This window comes from Arachis duranensis, chromosome 1 (assembly GCF_000817695.3).
Source record: "Arachis duranensis cultivar V14167 chromosome 1, aradu.V14167.gnm2.J7QH, whole genome shotgun sequence".
In the NCBI taxonomy this organism is placed as follows: domain Eukaryota; kingdom Viridiplantae; phylum Streptophyta; class Magnoliopsida; order Fabales; family Fabaceae; genus Arachis; species Arachis duranensis.
In genome coordinates, this window is record NC_029772.3 from 72237657 (window position 1) to 72244233 (window position 6577).

Genomic DNA, 6577 nt, shown 5'->3' on the forward strand with positions numbered 1-6577 from the left:
CTGTGGATTTATCAATTTTCCGCTTCTTCTTCTTCTTTCGTCTTTAGGGGCACACTGCGGGTTTTTGAAATGAAGTGTGTTTTGTTCTCTGTGTTTTGTTGATAAAGCGACGAAAGGGGTTTTTGGCGCCCGGTGAGGGGGAAGGGTTTGATAAAACTTTGGATCAGCGACCCTTATGAGAGAGCGATTCTCGGCCGTTGGATTCTTTGACGATTTATTAACTTTGGCTGCGTAGCGCTTACGGTGTGTACTTGCTCTATTAGAGGAAGAGTAGTAGGCAATAGGGTGCCGTTGGATATGGACACGTGGTAGACGATTGAGATGGTTGGAATAGTGGGTCCCTATTACAGACCGTCAATGCGTGATTCCCCGTTGGACGATGACGCCCGACCTGCAGTTTTATTATTATTATAAAAAAAAAAAAGAGGGTTACATTATAATTAGACAATAGTGGGACAGATTTTGAAACATAATATAGAAGAGAAATACAGAAGTACATGATCATAACTCGTAAGTATACTTGGTCTGGGGTTTAGGGTTGACCGAACCACCTTTTGTTTTTGTTGCTATAGTTGAGGATTCGATCAAAAATAGTTTATCCTTAAACGATGTTTTGTTAATAAGAAAGGTTGTATTTTTTAATTAAATAAATTTTAGTTCTTTCTCCATTATACTTTAGGTTGATATTTAAATTTAGGTTTTAATATTTTAAATTGAAGATTGCTAGAAACCAGTAAATTTTGTGATTTGTAATTATTAATTTGTCATCGTTATAAAATTACTCACTTTTTTGTTGATTAAGTAGAGTTTAATAAAAATATTGACTCCCTATATTTTTTCTTTTAAATTTATAATTTATTATATTCTATTTTTTTGTTCTTCTTATTTTATTTTTAATAACAAGTTAATTTTTAACGAGTAATAAACTTCTTATTTTTTCTAAATGCATTAGTATTCACCTAAAAAGATGGGACGATAAAAATATGAAAAGTTTCTCAACAAATTCTACACGATTATTTAATTAGATTTATGTGTTTAAATAATTTTTTAAGTAGTGATTTTAAAAATTACTTATTTTTATCTTTGTAAAAATATTGTTTATATAAATCATAAATTCTAAAAATCTAAACTACTTATAGGTTGATTTGGAAAGTTTTAAAAGTAACTTTTTTGAGTTTTGACTTATGAAAAATAGTGGTTTTAATGTTTGATACAATTTTTAAAACTAAATTACAGCCTCCTAAACAACTATTTAGGAACTAGGGGTGTACATGGGCCGGGCCACACCGGGTTTGGCTTAACACAGACCCGACCCGAGATATAGATCGGACCTAATTTTTAGACCCTAACCCGATTCTAGACCCGATGAAACCTACGCACCTTCAGGTCGGGTGAAAACTGGATAAAAATCGGGTAAAAACCGGGTCTTTAGCATGTAAAAATTACCTAATCTCCAACCATTATTTCACAATTCACATAGTAAAATTCACTTAAAAAAAATATAATAAGAACCAGCCCTTCTCTAAAATTAAACCATACCCATAATCAATACTAATATTGTCTAATAACATCAAATATTTAAATCAATACAAATAACACTATTATGCATTAGTCTAAAGTCTTATGCATTTTAAACATAAAACATTAACTTATAATCTTATAATGACTAATAACACAAAATATTAAGGTTTACAATATTTAAATTCCACATAAGAATAGCCATCATCCATCACTAATAACAAAATATTAATTGTGTATTGATGCGTGAGCATCTTATCTATCTTTTCCTAGTGAATTTGCATCTAATTTGTTGAGTTTAATTAAGAATTAATTATATTTTAGCCACTATGGATGCTATTTTAAGTTTTGTACAATTTTATTTATTTTAGGTAGCATTCGGAGGGATTTGATGAAGTTTTTGCAGAGAAAAAGAAGAAACCAAAGAGATGACCAGCGAAGACCGACGCGGACGCATGGCTCACGCGACCGCGCGGAATGGAGAAATCGCAATGATGCGATCGCGTGCCTGACGTGAACGCGTGGACTGGAATTTGCACAAATGGCGTGAGAGCGTGGACGACGCGGACGCGTCACATGCGCGATCTGAAATAATACAGAAAATGCTGGGGGCGATTTCTGGGCTGTTTTGACCTAATTTCCAGCCTAGAAAACACAGATTAAAAGCTGCAGAATGGACAAATCAAGTGGTCCCCACCCATCAACTGAAGATCTGTTAATTAATTCGAATTTAAATTCAAATCTTATCTTTTAGGAAAAGATATTATTTTTAATTTTAGATAATTAGATTTTGAATTTATTAGGATTAGTTATAAATAGGAATTTAGATGCCATCAGATTGGAACATAATTGACAATCCTAATTTTCTCTCTTTTCCATGAGCAACTAATCCTCCACTGTTAAGGTTAGGAGCTCTGTCTATTTGTATGGATTGATTTTATTACTTTTTATATTTTAATTCATGTATGAATTTATAATTTAAGAATTATTTTCGCTCTTTATCTTATGAATTTGGGTGGAACGGAAGTATGATCCTTTTTCTATTTGAGTTCTTGTAAAACTTGGAAAAGCTCTTTACTTGAACAACAGCTTGAAAACATATTCTCCTAAATTTTAATTATCTGAATTTAACGGGATACGTGACATATAATCCTTCTATTTTTGAGTAATTAGAATTTATGTGGCATGCAAACTGGAATTTGATCATGTAGCTTCTAATTGGAATTAATTGACCAAGGAATTGGCAGTTAATGAATTTTAGAGGAGACTAGAAAGGTCTAAGGAATTAGGGTCTAGTCACATATAGTTTGCCATAAATTAAATCCTACATAATTAAAGTAGTTAGTAAAAAAAGTAAATCCGGAAAAAAATAGATAACTCTGAAGCCTTAACTGTTTTATCCATATTTTATTCCCAATTTATTTAATTGTCTATACTTTTGATATTCTGAATTCAAACTTAAACCTTTTGAACATCTCAAAACCAATTTCTGCTTGCCTAACTAAGCCAATCAATCAATCATTGTTGCTTGATCCATCAATCCTCGTGGGATCGACCCTTACTCACGTAAGGTATTACTTGGTACGACTCGGTACACTTGCCGGTTAGTTTGTGGGTTGTAAAATATTGCACGAAGTTTTTGGCGCCGTTGCCAGGGATTGATTGTGATTAACAACTATTAGTTATTTGATTGTTTAGATTAGGCGTTTTAATTTTAATTTTATTAAAAAAATTATTTTATTATTTTTCGAAAAAAAAAATTTTTCCTTGTTTCGCGTTAGCAACCCCTTCCCCTGTTTCGTTTTCTTTAATTTTTTTCTCTTTTTTCTTTTATTATTTAAAAAAATAATAAATAAGAAAAAAATAATTAAAAAAAAAGAAAAAAATTTTCGAAAAAAATTTTTTTAGCACCAATATTTTTCTTAATTTATGAAATTAAGTTTGGTATTTCCTAGTTAGTTTTATTTTAATTCTTAGAATTCTGTTCTTTCTTCTTTGCTTTCCTGTTTACCACATGGTGCGTTTAATCCTTTTTGGTGTTTTGTGCTAAGGAAAAATAATGGAGAGAGATCACATGGGTTACTACTCACACCCGAGTAGTGATTTATATTATGGTGGATGGAGGAACTATCCAAATTTTGGTTGGCAAAGTCAAAACCAAAGAAACTTCAATGCTCCATGTTCCAACTATCAAGAGCCACCACTTCCATATTCATATCAAGAGCCACCCCCTCCATATTCATATCAAGAACCACCATCTCAATTTTCATATCAAGAACCATCATCTTTCTATCCATACCAAAAACCACCATCTCCCTTTCCATATCAAGAACCATCATCTCCTTCTTATATATCAAGAGCCACAATCTCTTATTCATCTCAAATACCATCAGATCTTGAGCTCCTCATGAAAGAATTCCTACATGATATAAAGACGAGTGTCAAAAATGTAGAGAATTATGTGCAGACGATGATCAAGAACCAAGAAGGAGAACAAGCAAATTTCTTCCCAAGAGATACAACGCAAGATTGTATGGAAGAAAGTGAGGAAATCAATCAAAGGAGTTTATACTCCAGTGAATTAGAGAACTTTCTACCCTCACATATGGAAGAAGAGGAAGATGCACAACCTCCTATGCCCTTGGTAAGCAATGAAGAAGAGATTAAATTAGAAGAAAGCTACCAAGAGGAAGATGTTGAAGTTGAGGAAGCTTGCAAAGAGGTGCAAGAATTCATAGAAGATCACAAGGGAGTGGAGCTTGCAAGACCTCTCCCAAAGCCATCACCATCCAATACAACATTCAAGTGGGTAAAATTCCTATCCTTAATCCTTACTTTCCCACTTGAATATGGACTACTAGAGATGGATGGTCAACTTAGAGCTCCTTGTGGCATCAAGAGTAAAAGGAAGATTGTTAGTGGCAAGAGTTGTCAAGTAAGGTTCAATATGGTTGCATGCTCCAAATTGAAGTGCAAGGATTGGTGTAGAGCTTAATTGAATGGATCTATAAGATTGTTTGGATGTCTCTATGAGAATTCAGATTGCTTGCCACCCGGTGGAAACAATGGTGATACACAAGAAGACAGGTGTAAAAGTAAGGTTTGGGACCCTAGAGTTCATTCCCACAATAAACTCTCTTGGGGCCTTGTCACTTGCTTCAACTTGCTCGAAAGTATTATGCGCTTAGTTTGGGATCCCGGTCGCCATTGGAAGTACAAACATTGGTGGAGATTTCTGGATCAGTACAAGCACAAACTACCATGACAAGGAGCTCACCTTTCATTCTTAGTTGTTTTTCGTAGTAGTAGTTTTCTTACTTAGTTGATTCTATTGAAGTTCTTAATAATTTTCTGATCATGCAGCTATCTTAGGACAGGAACTGGATATTTAAAAAAAAGAGGAGCATATGACGCGCAAGCATCGCTGACGCATACGCGTCATATGCATGTGCGCGAAAAATAAATATGAACAGAGAGTTGCGCGGGAGTGGCGCCAAAATGAAGCCTTTCGCACAAACAAGCTCACGCGAACGCGTACCCCACGTGTGCGCGTCATTCATGATTTTGGCACACCACGCGTATGTGTCACTGACGCGTACGCGTGACTTGGAAAAACGGTGTAAATATATGTTTCGGCAGAGAGTTGTGCGTGCGTGCGGCTGGCTTCGCGCGAATCGCACAAAACCCATGGCACGCGGATGCGTGCCTGACGCTAACGCGTCATTTAGAAAATTCGCGACCCACGCGTACGCGTTGCTTGCGCCGCACAACTCCACTAGTTCGCCACCCAGTTTTCACTTTTCTTTCTCTCTCCCATTCTTAATTCTCTCTTGTTCTTTTATCCTTATATTCTTCTTTTCTCTCACTATTTGTTTTTATTTTCAGTTCTTCTTTGCTTGAGGACAAGCAAACCTTTAAGTTTGGTGTTGACGCTGCGCTTATAGGTTTCCTAGCACAAAAGAGAGGCGAATCATCTTCACAAAGGAGCACAACCTGAAGAATAAAGCGACCACTAGGATAATTAAGGTGGTTGAGTTCCTTTCATTTTTATTCCTCCCCTCTTTTTCTATGTGATGTCTCGGTTCTCTGCTATTTTTATAATGTGGCAGATTTATCTGATGGTAAATCCACTGATAAATGATGAATCCACATTTCATAATATTTATTTGCTCTATTTGGATGGATTTCATCAACTTTTCTTGCATTTATCTATTGAAATAGCATAGTTTCATGATTTCTTCCTAAATTGTGCTTTAAAGTAAAAACATGCTTTTTAGGCCTTTTAATTGCTAAATTTTATTCACTTTAATCCCATATGATGTCTTGATGTGTTTGCTAAATGATTTCAGATTTCCAAGACAAGTCTGGGTTGAAGAAGTGAGAAAAGAGTATGCAAAAGAGAAGCAGCCATGAAGAAATGGAGTTTGGAAGTTTCAGCATCCGTGCGTACGCACAGTGATGCATACGTATGCAGAATTGTGAGCACATAGCGACGCATGCGCGTGAGGGTGAATTTCGTCAGGTCATGCGTACGCGTGACCCTTGTCACGTGAGCTCATTAATTGTAATACGCTGGTGGTGAATTCTAGGCCTGCAAAACCTAATCCAACTCTCTTCTGAAGCTATTTCAAGCCAAATTGAAGAAGGATGAAGGGAGGAGTAATTAGGTTAAGGTTTTTACATGTTTTAGCATAGTTTTTCTATAGAGAGAAGCTCCCCTTCTCTCTAGAATTCAGGGTTTCTAGCTTAATTTCTCTCTAATTTTAGTCTTTAATTCTTGTTTTTGTATAGTTTCATTTATGTTTTCATGCTTTCTTGTCTTGATCATCTTCATTTCTTTTGTTATTTTCTCAACTTTGCCACTTTTAGTTTATGAACACTGATAAACCACTATTTTATGGTTTTTACGTTGCCTTCCTAATTTTGCTCTATGATTGAAAACTTGCTTCCTAAACCTTTAAATTATCAATTTTTAATTCCCCTTTTTACCATTCGGTTTCGTAAACTATGTGTTAAGTATTTTCAGGCTTTATAGGGCAGGAATGACTTAGAGGATTGA